Genomic DNA, 15,344 nt, shown 5'->3' on the forward strand with positions numbered 1-15,344 from the left:
ATTTTGTAAAATATCATAGCGCTTTTAGAATGAATGCAATTTATCATGTGAAGAAGTTCTAAATTAAGGGCTTCTCTAGTCGTAGTGCACGCTGACGAGATCGAGGAAGTTTTGATGACCTCTGGAGTAGGTCAGTGCTTGAGGATTGTAAGAGGCTCGCAAAGCCCAGGGAGAGCTTCTTCCTCAAACTATTGTATTTAAATAGGAAAGGACTGTCATTTAGGCCATCAATAAAACAAAAACCAAAATACAACTAAGTGTTACTGGGTAGGTAAACAATAAGAACTCTCAGGCTTTGCTGGTGGGATGGAGACTTCGGAAATTGTTTGCTTGTGTCTAGTAAAGCTAATCATATGTATACCCTGTGATTCAGTAATTTCACTCTTTTTTAAAATTCTTTTTAATGTTTCTTTATTTATGAGACAGAGAAAGAGCACAAGTGCAAGGGAGACACAGAATCGGAAGCAGGTTCCAGGCTCTGAGCTGTCAGCCCAGAGCCCGGCGCGGGGCTCAAACCCATGAGCTGTGAGGTCATGACCTGAGCCGAAGTGGGATGCTTAACCAACCGAGCCACCCGGGCACCCCTCAGTAATTTCACTTTTATGCATACATCCCCAATATATTCCTATATACGCATACCAGCATATATCTGACATACCAGACTTTTTACAGCTGCAGTCAATGTATATATTGAATATATATAAATATATTGTGTATATATATAAATATATTGTGTATATATATAAATATATTGTGTATATATATATATATATATATATATAGAGAGAGAGAGAGAGAGAGAGAGTCCAAATGTCAATTTATAATCAAACAAGCAAGTCAATCATGACATATTCATACATTGGAATAGTATGCAATAATAAAAAATGAACAAACTGCCAATTCACAAAAGAAGGTGGGTCAGTCTTAAAGATATACTATTGAACACCAACAACAAAAAAATCCAGGCATGATGGAATATATTCTATGTGAATTGAATCACATCATTAAAAACAGGTGTACTTCAACCATATTTTAGGTATATAAAATCATATAACCTCAAAGAAAGTCAAGGAAGTAAATACGATGCGTTTCAGGAATACTGGTTACGGCTGCAGGGAGGGAGGTATTTATGTTTCAGAAGAAGGGGCAAATCTGAGAGTCTGTTTCGTCTTGCCAGGAGTGTGGGTTACGGTAGCTGTTTATTTGTTTTACCCACTTTTCCCCCTGTGTATTGCATTTGCTATTTTAAAATAAAGTTCTTGAACTCTTTTTAAAAAAGGAGGTTAAGGCACGACCGCAGGTGTTGAAGTACAGAAAGTTTCAGGGTCTGACTCGAATTAACAAAAGCAGGGACAGCCTCTGTTAATTGCACGTTGCTCCCGCTCTTCCTGCTGCGCCTAGTTATTCCAGAACATGCGGCAAGCTGTGGGGCGCTGAGAGGGGCCCCCGCAATAGTTCAGGGCAGTGAAATAAGGTTGGGGAGGAAGCCTAAGTCTGAGTCTCCTTCCTTGGGCCAGGGTAAGTCATATGCTTCCATGTTACTATAGCATAGCTGTGAGTGTGTGTGTGTGTGTGTGTGTGTGTGTGTGTGTGTGTGTGTTCATATGTTAATTCTATTCCAGTATAATGAGGGGAGTGCTGGAATTCAGCACCAGCCAAATACCCAGTGTGCACTTCAACCTCTGACCATAATGAATGTAAAATGCTGGTAGTAATAGGTTGCAATGAAAAATCTCTTCATCTTGGCATGCGGGAGATTTGCAATCACATTTGGATTCTCAGAGTGCTGCTTGATTGGAGATTAACGTGTGGGTAGATTGACCTTTCTTGCAAGAGTGGTTGTTTTTGCACAAAATGTGTGAAAAACAAATTTCAAATAGCTGCCCTATTGCATTTCTCTCGTGATTCACATTATCACCCTTTTAGATTTCTCGGCAATAATGGCACTTATTAAACTCACTGGGGCTTTCTTTCCCCTTCCTCGCCCCCAAGCACTTTTATTTTCCCTCCATGGAGGCGGGGCTTTCTCCTAGCAGAAACGTTAATTTCTTCACCCGTCTCATATTGTCAGCATCCGATTCCTTGACTGACTTGTGTTTGAGTCCCAAGAATTTCCACGTTAGAAAATAAAGGAAACCTTTGAGATACTTTGTGAAGACGTTGTTCACCAATTCTAGGGTAGGGGGAGGGATATTTTATTTTTCTTAATTTTAAGTCTTAGTGGTAATATGTTTCCTAAAGATAGATTTTTTTTTCCCCATAATAAATGTGTCCCATGGGTTGCCTTGTACGCGAACATGATGATTTTTCTCATTAAAATTATCAGATTGCAACAGGGTAGGTTTAGGATCTCATGAAATTCTTAAATTACTTACAACGATTAAGAAAATGAAACGGAGGGGTGATCCAATCTGACCCACACTTTGTAGAATCTCGGAGAACAAAGTTCTCCAAAAAGATTTTCCACACTGTGCTGTAGTTGTAGGTGGTTTCACTTTATTTTAAATGCTATTTTGAGTTGGGGCTGGGATGGGCTGTGGGAAGAGCAAATAATAGTCTCCCAAATCAGGGGCGGGCAATTATACTGCTCCTTATGTTTTCTGAAAATCCTCTCTATTTTATTTTATTTTTAAAAGTTTTTAATGGTTTTATTTAGTTTTGAGACAGAGAGAGACAGAGCATGAGTGGGGGAGGGGCAGGAAGAGAGGGAGACCCAGAATCCGAAGCAGGCTCCAGGCTCCCAGCTGTCAGCACAGAGCCCGATGCGGGGCTCGAACCCACGGACTGTGAGATCATGACCTGAGCCGAAGTCGGACGCTTGACCGTCTGAGCCACTCAGGAGCCCTGAAAGTCCTCTGTATTTTATGTAGGCTATGATGGAAGTAACTTTGTTTCCATCGTGTGCTATCTTTGATCACATACACGACCTTTACATTTGTACTTGACTTGAACTTGTTTTAAATATTTGGAAGATAATTAAGGGTATTGGAAAGTTCCTACTCAATGGTAATGAACATCAACACCAAAGCCAAATATACATAAGAAATCTCTCACCAAGTCTAATCAACTAACGAACAGTAATATGTTCCTTGTGGTAAATTTTGAGACGTTTGATTGTGAGATGGTATCTTTTTCTGTCTTATGGCAACATCTGATTTTGAAGACTGGGATGGGGCAGAAGTGATTTAAAAAGGCATTAAAATGTTTACGTTTTAATTCTGGGGTTCAGGGTTCTTAAGTAGCATCTAAGAAGGCAGGCATCCTGTTTCAGTGTTTCATCTGTGTTTTAAGAGCATGGCACAGAGAGTGTTATCCGAATAGCTACATACTGAATTTGTTCCAGGAGAAACTTTATCTGAGAAAATAGCTTTTGTTCTGTTCTGTTTTGCTTTGTTTTCTTTAAGGCCAGCTTACAAAACAATATCCTCTTAGTTGGTTCCTTTTCTTTTCATAAACTACTTGGGAAGAGGGTATGTCAGTCACCCTACTTTTTTTTAAATGTTTATTTATTTTTGAGAGAGAGAGAGAGAGAGAGACCGAGCAGGAGCAGAGGAGGGGCAGAGAGAGAGGGAGACACAGAATCTGAAGCAGGCTCCAGGCTCTGAGCTGTCAGCACGGGGCCTGACGTGGGCTTGAACTCAAGAACCTCGAGATCGTGACCTGAACCGACGTCAGACGCTTAACTGACTGAGCCACCCAGGTGCCCCAGCCACCCTATGTTTAAAAAGAGCTCCTTGTTCCTGAAGAATCATACAGACAAGAGCACATACCAACTTAAAAGGGTCCCGTGAGCAGATTGGTGGAACATTGGTACCACAGAAAACCCATCTCACAGGGGATGTGTCGAGGGTCTTCTTCAGAGAATAGGTGAAAGTATGCACATTCTTCAGTGTCACTGGGGACTCTGAGTAAGATGCCATCAAGCCTGATCGTACCTGCCAAGTGCAGTCTACACTTTTGCCATCTGGTCGACTACGAGACAGAGTGACCAACTTCCCGTGGTCCTGCTTAGGCATTGGCCTTTGTCATCTGTAAACATGTCTTACTGTGGAGGGAAGCCAGGTGAGCTGCCCCTAGCATCAGGCTGTCGTACGTTCTGGATTCGTCGAGATTTTTCAAAGTCAGAAGCTAAATGCCGAAAGACATACTTGAAACTCGCAGCAGAAATAGGGAGAATAATACGTGGGCCACAGAGGAGGGAAGCAGGATCTCGGAGGATTCCCGTGTGTTTCAACACCAATTGAACCACACTTGAAACCTATGTGAGAACATAAGCCTTAGATTGAGTTAACAACGGACACCGGAAGAAGTAGAGATCCCCGTGGGGCAGGGACAGTGGTGAGATAAGGATGTCGACCGTCTAGGGAGATGAGAAATAGACTCGGAAGGGCATCTTCTGGCCCTGCCGACATGAGCGGTGTTAATTATGAGCTTAAAGGTACTTGAAATGATGCATCTTGTGCTGTGATGCAGCCAGATTTCTCTGGACAGTGTGCATCCACTGGTATGTGAGAGAGAACCTCTTACACAGGAACACACACAACCTCGCGGTGCTCACGAGAGGGGGGTGAGGTCTGGCAATGCAGTTGGTCAACTTGTTAGGAATAGCTCTGCTTCTGTCGTCGCGTGTGTATTTACGTTTAGTTAGATAGCAACACGCACACGCACACATCTACACACATACACGCTCAGAAGCCACTTGGTGGCAACACATAGGGGTTTTAAAAATGCTAGAGAAAAGTGGGCAGAGCACACATCCTATTTGTCGTGTGTGTCACGGGCAGCATGTCTGAGGCCCGGGGGCCTGCTCTGCACCTGGGGGCGAATCTGGGGTGATCTGTCTGAGGTGGCCAGCCTAGGTCAACTCGTGACCCCTCTCAGCCCGTGCACCTGACTGATAAGTAATTGTCTTCTAACCAGGTGTTGAACTCCGTCCAGGTGGATGGAAGCCTCGCCTGTTTCCCCTCCAGGAGTTCAAGGCTGAAACAAGTTTCTCTCTGCTTTCTATGATGCATGAAGAGATAAACAAGTTTTTCTGAAAGCTTGTTGGCACGTTCATCTGGAAGGAAGTACAGTAGGTCCTTTGAACGATGCTCACCCTCTCTGTGCCCTCCGCGAGGTGTGAGGGCCCCGACTCTGCAGAGGACTGATTTGGCAATGAGGGAGCAATGACTAGATGGAGGGCCTGTGTCTGGGTCCCGAACTGCCTCCCTCCTCCGCTCCTGCAAAACTGAGAGCCAGAAATAATGGGGGGAGACCAATCACTCACTCTCCAGTTATGAATAGTAGCAGGACAAGTAGAACTTGACCAGCAGCGCTCAGTGGATGCTGGTTTTCATCAGAGCTACAGAAGACTCCTTATTTCTTTATTCTCGCACTCGGATCTTTCGAACAACCCAGGGTGATTCGAAGCAGTCTTGGAATGAATGGCTTTGGTCTGGGGGCGTGCTGCTTCCTTTTATTTATTTATTTTTTAAATTTTAAAATGGCTTTTACTTTGTTTTGATGCCACCCCCGTTTTTCAGATGACGGATCATGCCAGGTGGCCAGGGATCCGTCTTCAAAGGGGACAAAGCCACGATGAGATAACAAAACCACAGCTCTTGGGGTGGGGGGGGGGGCGTGCAAAGATATTTGAACTTCTTGATCACATCCCGAAGCATTTGCATTTGAAGACAAGAGAGCTGGTTGCTGGGAAATCCAGAGGAATACACCTTTAAGGACAGGTTGCTGGGTATTTTTCACATTGGGGCAAAGGAGATATTTGGCGGGGGAGGGGGGCGGGGGGAGGAAAGTTTCTTGAACTATACCACTTTGGCACGCTGTCTTTATCTACTTGTAAGGTTGGTCTAAGTCATAGATGCCACGTCTTCAAATGAATGGCGTTGTTGGCAACCAGGATGCAGAGATCAAAATCCCGAGGTCAGATGAAAGTTACTCTTAATCATTTAGTTCCGCTTTTCGTTTTATCAGCAACCTCCCAAATGCTTTCCAGGGGTTATTTTAAATGACCATTAATTACTGGTAAGCCTTAATGAGATTTGCAAATGGCCCGGGCCCCATCCAGGCAGATAGTTCTGGCTAAGGAGGTCTTAAGTGAAGGCAATCACTGTGCTCTTCTTCCTCACCACCATCACCATCACTAGAACAGTTTGCATTTCAATAGCACCTCTCTCTGGAGATGTCAGCATCTGACACAGTGCAATCGCTGTCACACCATCCTGTTGATGGCGGAGGGCAGTTGTGGTTTCAGAAGTCATGATTATCACTCTCTGGTTTCCGGTTGTCTAGCCATGGGGACGCCCCAACCTTCTCTCCTTGCCTTTCCTCCCTGCCTAGGGTCCTGTAGCCACAGTTCAGCAGGTGGAAAGATCTGGGCAATCCTGAGTCTGTGCCCAGCAGAGCTGTCTCCCTCCCTCAGTTGCCACTGACCCTCATCTTGGAGGAGCATTATGGTACATCTCGGCTCATCCTGTCATCTCGTCCTTTGTCCCCTCTTTAATCTGTCTCTCTCTCTTTCTCTCTCCTTCCTGGCGTTTTGCTGCCTTTTCCACCCCCATTCTCTGCCCCTTTTCGGTTTTGGTCTGCCAGCTCAGCTCTCTGCTGTCTCTTAGTCTGCTTTGCCTTGGAAGTTTATACAGGATAAACTAGGGACCTAGAGAGGCATGTAGGGGACAGCTCTTTAACTGTCATAGTGGGGAAGGATGTGCTTTGCTCTGTTTTTAGTATAGGTGTTTTGTGTTTTCATTTTTTAAAAATTATATGCCTCTACCTTTGGTGACTATGTATTAGCATGGTTTTGGCCACTCCGGTTAGGTGGGCGTGACTGATTGCTTTTCTAGAGCAGCTCTCTTGTTCTTCCTCCATTAAAGTCCCACGGAGATTGGAATAGGAGAGGAAATCCTGAGGGTTTCAAGGTAGAGCTTTGGGGGCACATGATTTAAGAGGAAGGTAAGGAAGGATTGATGGCTCTGAGAAGGCCAAGCGTGTGCATCCAAACCTTAGCAGAATAATAGCCAGTAGCCTATATGTGTTGAACACACACTATGTACCAAGCACTGTTGAAAGCATTTTACACCTAGTAACTAATGTAGGAAGTAGGCATGATCTTCCTTTTTGTATTTGCTTTATTTCCCCCGAAGTTCTTGGTAAAAAAATTTCCTTTCCATCATTTCAAAGTCATCATGCCTAAAATACAAGGAGAAGGCCTATCCACATCCTGGTGGAGAAGGTCACTACCACAGTGAGATGAGGTTCTCCTGAAGAAGTGAATTGCAGCCGTAAAGAATTAACTTAGATGAAAAATAAATAAGCCTTTATTATAATATTCTTTCTAGTCTACCCTTTTTAGTGTTTCTGAAGATGTTCCAAAGGATCATTCTTTGGTTAAAAACTGAATTTGTCCCGACTCTGACCGCCACTGGGAAATCGGGAAGGACTGATAAATCTGTCAGGAAAAGTTCCCATGGTAATGGGTGGGTGGTGGGGTACAAACAAATGGTCCTGCCTGTCAGCTGCAGTTCATTCTGGCCACTTTCAAAGCAAACAGCTCCTGAGACATGCTTTTGGCCGATACATTCACTCGTGTCACTTTTTCTTTCGATGGTCACAAGTTCGCATAGAGCTCTTGTTATTGAGAAATGGTATATTTTAAAATACCAAACCAAACAAAAATAAGTAGAAACCCGAAGTACTTTTAAAATCTCACAATTTTTTCCCTTACACGATAGAAACTTGATTTTCTTGGCCCCTACTGGGGAGATGTTTTCATGTTCCCTTCTTTACTTCTTTTTAAAATAACCTTTTATATTCTAGCGCTTGCAAAAAAAATAAAAAAAAAATACCTTTGATTCTCACTTGGCCTTTTCCACTGAATTGGAAAATTTGGTTCCATTCTCTTAGCAGGTAAATAGCCTTAAAACCATTCATGGTTCTGTCAGGGTAGAGGAGAGCTGAAAAGCATTACATATGTTCCAAGTTAAGAGAGGCCAATCTTTTGCTGTTTTCAAGTGGTTCCGTCCCCTCCCTTCTTCTATTAAGGGCTCTCCCACAATGGAGCCTTAATCAGCTTCATTGATTTAAAGCTAATTTGCACTTGGCTTCAAGGTTAAGGTCCACAGCACAAGCTGAAGACCTTTAAATCAGAAGTCAGAATGAAAAGGCTTAGGTATATCATATTGTCTGCTGTGCATAAGAATGACATCTCCTGATGGCTGTTGAATTAACTATTGGGGAAAAAAGGCACAAAGCCAGTTTTTCTTCTGTGTTAATATAACCTCTGCTAGCTGAGTTATACTGCGTTGCTATCAACATTTCTGCTTCATCATGTAAATTGATGGAGTTGGCTGAAAATACTTTGGTATTGTGATGTTTGCAGCCATCAATTTCTGCTTGGTTTCAGTTGGATTTCAACCTAATTGCCAAACTGATTCCATCTGTAATAACTTTTAACATTTATTTTTCCCAAAGGGAAAAAAATGTCTTGTCTGTATTCTGCAATTAAGAAGGTGATGAAATATTCAGTGTATGTCTCCACTCTAAATTCTTTTGTTAACTTTATCAGATAAACTATAAAATATTAACCAGGCTTGCTGTTTGAGCATGTGCAGATGGCATAATATTTACCAGGCATATTTTCAATACACATTTAATTTTATAAATTGAATTAACTATTACATGGCTAATTTTTCCCTCTCTTTTCCAAATTGAGGCAGCAAGCAATTGTGTTGTTGGCTGTATGTACTACACCAGAACATTTGAGGGTAATTACATAAGCTTAGCTGTGTATATAATAAATAACATTTCCTCCGAACCTAACCACACAAAATCAAATCAAGCAGAAATAATGCTATTTTCTAAGCAAAATTATGCTGACTAGCAATGTGTGGGTTCTTTGCTTTCTTTCTTTTTTTTTTTTTTTTTGGACAGTTCAGTTTTTCAAATTTTCTGGAACGTTTCAATCGGTAAGTTTACCCAGCTCTCCTATCCTTTGTACAACTGACCTTAAATACATATAGGCTTATTCTCTCCGCTATTCTCAAATATCCTCATTTAGTAGCCACATAATATTTCACTTCAAGCAGATTTTCTCAGAATGTGGTTGGGACTGAATCGAGGTCAAATTCTAAATCATGGTATAAAGCTCATTCTAGTTAAGAACTATTTTTTTTTTCTTAAGTAGCCTTTTTTCTTTCTTATCTATCATCTATCTACCTGTCTTACCAATTAACCAGAGTCTTGGTTATTGGTGAATTGGTAAAATATCTAAATGGGTCTGCCTAGCTGAGCACAGATTTCTACAGATCTGGTCTTCCAATGTTACCGTGGTTCTTATGATCTATGTAGTGAGAAGAAAAGCATGACCAAAAAAAAAGTTATAATCCAATGTGCTACATATTATATTGGAGATGCACCGTGAGGATTGGAGAAAGGAGGGTATATGGCTAATTCTGGGAGTCAGGGATAAGGTGATGGCGGAGACAAGGATTTAGCTGAGATTTAGGTGTTTGCCCGTGTGAACAAGGGAGATACGGGGAGTAAAGGACATTCTAGGCAGAGGGAACGGCGTAGGTGAAGTGATGGATGTTTGAACGCTATGGCCGGTGTATGAAGGTGCACTGAACATAAAGAAGTGGTGGGAGAAAGGGGTGTCTGGGTGGCTCAGTCGGTTAAGTGTCCAACGCTTGATTTTGGCCCAGGTCACGATCTCAAGGGCTCTGAGTTTGAGCCCCGAGTCCGGCTCTGGGCTGATGGCACAGAGCCTGCTTGGGATTCTCTCCCTCTCCTCTTTCTTTGCCCCTCCCCCACTTGCTCTCTCTCTCTCTCTCTCTCTCTAAAACAAACACACACACACACACACACACAAAATCTTTAAAAATATTGAGATAAGAAAAAAAGTGGTGGGGGAAGAAACCGGGAAGGCAGTTGTAGCCATTAACAGGACCAGAGATGGTGTTACCAGTACAATCTACTGGTGCCACGATTCCATGGTCCATGCAGCCATAGGAGCAGGGTGTGCTAGAGACTGTGACAGCAGGCAGAAGGCCAGCAGTGGAGAGGACGGAAGCAGGAACGGTGACTGAATTCCTTGAGGTCCGCCCCCCAAAATTACTTGGAGACTTACATCTTCAGGGGAGAATGGAATTCAGCTCTGAGTAGGACGGGGACGGCCCGGGAGTTGAAAAGAATTCAGTTTGAAGATGGGACCTTATTTTGGACCATAAGTTGATGAATAGGGACTCAACAGCAATACGTGTGAACCATGTTCCAGTTTACCCCAACTTCAGTTTGGAATTTGATTCCATCGCCTCTCACTAGGCACTCAAAAGCGGTTTGAATGTCCTTTATCACCCCTCCCCCGTTAAGGCGCGTAATTACTTGAAGTGTCACACAATGCAAAGTGATCACTTCCAAAAAAGAGGAGGCCGTCCCACCCGTGACGAGGAGTTTGTGGTTAAGCCTAGAAAACTCCAGTTCCTTCCTAAGTGAAGGGATAGGGGGCACGGTACGAGGGCCGCAGAGGTGACCGAGGCGTCCGAGACCCTACCCTGGAGCAGGGGGTTCAGATGGCGAACGCATCACATTTTAAATAACAAAAGCAGGAAGTTGTTCAGAACGTATTCTGGCATTGGTAGGGATGGCTGCAGGTATAAAGAGGGTGCTTACCACACTGCGGCAGTGTCAGTGCATGCACTTAGTGTGGAATGTATCCATCCGCAGTGATGTTGACAACTCCCTTCAATTTGTACGTGGAAGTGGGACATAAAACACATGTTTCATAGATAAGCTGAGACAATAATGATGGGTTATCTCAAGTGAAGGGAGATGAAGCTAAGAAGGCATTTGTGCAATAGAAGTGTGGTGCAAAACAGGATCGAAGCTAAAACTCGTTCACACAAAGGCACGGGACGGGGTGGGGGGGGGGGGGGGTGGCATGCCCAAGGACTGAATAGCGCGAAAAACAAAAAGGGTGACTTTGGGGGGAACACTGTGTTAACATCAATGTTTATTTATAACATACATTATAGCATTAGTTTTTAATTCCCAAGGTAACTAACATAACCTCTCACTACCACATTTAATTACTCATAACGTTATTGGCCCCACCATCATCACCCCCCTGGAGGGCAGCCCCAGACACAAGCTTGCCTTACTCAGTCTCCCAAGACCCTTCGCTCAGATCCTTCTCTGCTTTAGTCCTGGTTGCCTGCCCCCTAGGGGCTCAGAGCTGTTCCCACCTTGCTGACAATCCCTTAGGGACATCTGCTTTAGGAAAAACAAATAGGTTCACACTGAGGTGCTAAGATGTGAGAAGTTTCATTCTGACTCTCTCTGTGCACAACGTTCACATGATCACCACGGACAGAGCCTCTCACTAAAGGCAGAGGGTTGGTTTGGACATCTAGGCTCCAGCAGTTCCACCCCTGAGCTCAGGTCATGGACAGAGCCACCTGCTGTGCCTACCGCCCTCCTCACGTCTTACCTGTCCTGTGACAACAGCGTTCTGGTTGGCCATTTCGTTTTTCAAGCCTTTCCCTCCAACAGGACCTCATTAAGCTAAAAAATTATACAAGCGCATGTGTCCGAAAAAATTTCAAATGACTACCCGTTTAGTTGTTCCAGAATCCTCGAGAGCTTCAAATTGCCCATGAGGACAAATCTGAACATCTTAAGCAAGTGATGGTTGAAGATTCTTCTTCGACTGCTCTGAATAGCCCTTCTGGTACCTCATTTCTCTACACCGTCCAAGCCAACACTTACCCACTGAATCCCCAAGTTCCCCTATAGTCTCACTTCTGTTACCACCTCTGCTCCGTATCTGGTCTTTCAGGGCACATACTTTTTCTCAAGCATCATTTCTCTCTAACCCTGCCATTCGGATCACCCACCTTTCCCGTACAGTTTCATGGCTTTGTTAAACCTGAAGGCTGATCGCTAGGTATTTCCTGATGTGTGACTTCAGATGTGTGATTTTTAATATCGCTATTGCCTTGCAGTTCTTGGTAAACAAGGAATAATCGACATCAATGCGACAGCTTCCTTTCACAGGGCTCTGGCTACACGCTGGATGTCTCCCCTACATTATCAAGAATCTCACCAGGGCGTTGTCATTATTCCTGCTTTGTAAATGGGAGAACGGAGGCAAAAAGGGGTTAGGAAATGGGACCGAATTTAGCTGTAAGTGACAGGAGCCGGGACTTGAGCCCCACTTTCTTTGTGGAAACGCTGCCTCTCTGTCACTTTCATCTTGCCCACGTTTGTACTGGTCTGTGTGGGGAGAAGGCTTCCTTTTGTTGTCAGGGTCTCTTTATGAGTCCTGAAAGCCTAGTAAACATGACTTTCTTAGGACCTGCCCTTTAAAATTAAGAACAGAAGATTTAGATACTATTAATGTGACAGGCATTTGCAAGCACTGCTTAATTCACTTCACATCAGTCTCTGGTCACATGACAGTAATATAATTTCGCCCGATGGCAGCCCCACGCGAAACGGACAAGCTGATGCCCTGGGAACGGAGTCGTACAGTGAAATTCCCCATCCCTCACTTTGGAGATTTATGGAGCTGTATCATGAAAATGTGTCTCGTAGCATCAAAAATGCAAAATTGTTTGTGGTAGTTATTAGACATTTCTACTTATTGACTGCCTATTGACGCACAGTCAGGCTTGTCGGGGTTAAGCAAAGGATAGAGTAGGAGATAAAATTAAAAGGAATAAAATACAACCCTTTAATTGCATTTGTGGCCAAGGGACCTGCATTATACAGCAACCAGCGTGTAACAGTGTACTTCCTGTTCCATGATTTACCTTGCTGATAATTGCTTTGCACTCCTAATAAATTAACCCACAGAAAATCCATTCATCTGCGTCTTCTTTTTATGCAGAGCTAGAGGAAAAAGGACCAGTATAGCAATTTGAGTGGCAATCATGCGCTGATTGTAGCGAGGAAAGTAGCATGGTGAGAGTCTTAAGCATTCTGAAAGCATTTCTTTGTAAGAAAAGAGGAAGGAGAAAAGAGAGCGCTTTGTTAATGAAGTTCTGTTTTTTGTCTTATTTGCTATGGGGAGTGTATTATATTCTAGGTCAAAATTCTTGTTTCAAACGGTCTATTTCGGACCAGGTATTTTATTTCAATATTGTTAGTTTGTTTGTCTTAAATATTCATAGAAAATTCTCATTGTTATGTTTGAGATTCCTGGAAGAAGAGAGTGTGTAAGTACGATATTCTATTCCGAGGAGATTCCTTCCCTGAATGTTGGTCCGCGGTCAATCTCACATTTTAGGCTGCCTAATTTTTTTTTTTTTAAGATCACAACCATTTTTTTAGTATTTTATCTACTTTTATTCTCACACTTCATCTGTTTTCAATACTTTGTGTTCTGCCCAGTGCCTTGATGCCCTTAGCTCGCTGGGCCCTTACAGTCAATAAGGTACAGTGGCAGGAATGCTGGGGACAGTTTCTGCTTCCCAGCCTGCCACCAAATTGGGTGTCCTATTGGCCTTATTGTTTTACTTATCTGAGTCTTAGTTTTCCTTACATTAGCATACGGGATTACAAGAGATGATCTCTGAGATCCTTTACAAATTCCAGGATATGCGGAGAAAAGATTGTGGTTCACAGAGGCAGGTGACTTCCCCAGTTTCACAAAGGTGGGGAGGTGGGAGGAGAGGCGCAGGAGCTGCTTTTGTTTCTGGAAGCATGGCAAACTTGATAACTTGACTGATCTTACTGAAGGAAGCAACTAAAAGTGCACTTAGTTGCACTACTTAGTTTTTTAAAAAGGCTTTTTAGAGGCGTCAATGAACCGGCAGGAAAATGAGAACTCCACTGGTGGGGTGTTGAGAGGTAAAGTACAGGAAATCCAGGTATCCTTGAATTTCAGATAAGCAACAAATAATTTCTCCGTATGATTATATCCCAAATATTGATGGGATAGACTTATGCTAAAATTATTTACTGGTCGTCTAAAATTCAAATCGAATTGGGCATCCAGTTTTTATTTTACCAATAAAAAATTGGGTATTTTTATTTGCTAAATCTGACAACCTACTCAGAGGTTCAAAACTAAGTGAAAGCAGGACTCTGGAGAAGTAACCTAGCACTGAAGCGGTTTTTAGAACGAAAGTATTTACCGAATCCAGGTGACCTCGAGCTTTGGCTTTTACATCCCCACAGGAGAGGGGAGAGAGAGGGAATTTAATGGGAGATTCATTCTAGGATCCCAGAAAGCTGCATCCTCCCTGTTGAGTTAGACAGAATTAAACTTTAACCCTGTCCTGGATTGTATGTGTAGAAGAAGGTAGTGCTAATAGCAAATAAAGTTTCCTGTCTCAACTTAGTGTTTGCTGAGAGAAAGAGAGGAAGTCCACCATAAGAGTTCATATCTGGATTACATATTGATGATTTCAGTAAACTCAAACAGTAACTTAAAGTGAAACCATGTGACCAGGCATCCGGGGAAAAGCGAAGGCAAACCCACTAGGGAAAATCCCATTCAATCCAGGTCTCAAAGAATTCCCACACATACACCTCTGAGGAAAGTAAGCTCACAAACACAACAGAACATACAAGGAAATATGGAAAGAGTCAGCAGAAAAAAAGTTTAATAGAACCCCAGAGACTTCAAATATTGGAATTAACAAACAGGGAATATAAACTATATGCACTTCCAATATGCTTAAAGAGATAAAAAGGAGATTGAATATAAGCAAGAGTCTTAACAATAATCAGATAGAGTTTTTCAGGGGCTCCTGGGTGGCTCAGTCGGTTGAGCCTCCGACTTCTGCTCAGGTCATGGTCTCACGGTTCATGGGTTCAAGCCCCGCGTCGGGCTCTGTGCCGACAGCTCAGAGCCTGGAGCCTGCTTCGGATTCTGTGTCTCCCTCTCTCTCAGACCCTCCCCCATTCATGCTCTGTCTGTCTCTGTCTCAAAAATAAATAAACACTAAAAAAAAAAAAATAATCAAGTAGAGTTTTTTAAAAAATTCAAATACAGTTTTTGAAATGAAAGAAGATGTAATATTTGAAATTAAATATTTGACAAATGATATAAACAGAAGATTACATCTAAGCACATTTGGATATGTAATGACATGATATATCTGAGGAGTATTTATAATCCAGGAAAAGGAAAAACAGATGTAAAATAAAAAAGAGAGGTTAAAAGAAGTTGGAGTTCTTAAGGAAAGGAGAGAAAATGGAGGAAAAGCAATCAGTAAAAAAAATAATGCTTGAGAATTTTCCAGAAAAGTTTAAGGCCAACAGTCTTCAGAGTCAGAGGTCATAATAAATGCCACAGGATACTTAAAAGAAATGCAGCTCTAAAGACTTTACAGTGCATGGGT

The 15,344-nt window shown here is 42.7% G+C and overlaps 1 long non-coding RNA gene across 1 annotated transcript in view; it reads left to right on the forward strand.

Moving 5' to 3' along the window:
• The first annotated feature begins 1,222 nt into the window (after positions 1 to 1,222).
• Positions 1,223 to 15,344, forward strand: part of LOC109249576 (uncharacterized) — a 191,563-nt gene continuing 177,441 nt past the window's right edge. Inside the window, exon 1 of the long non-coding RNA XR_002072642.2 lies at positions 1,223 to 1,518. This is a non-coding gene — a long non-coding RNA (uncharacterized LOC109249576). The remainder of the gene's footprint in view (positions 1,519 to 15,344) is intronic.

Source organism: Panthera pardus, unplaced genomic scaffold (assembly GCF_024362965.1).
Source record: "Panthera pardus isolate Hobbes unplaced genomic scaffold, ASM2436296v1 HiC_scaffold_17, whole genome shotgun sequence".
Taxonomy (NCBI): Eukaryota; Metazoa; Chordata; class Mammalia; order Carnivora; family Felidae; genus Panthera; species Panthera pardus.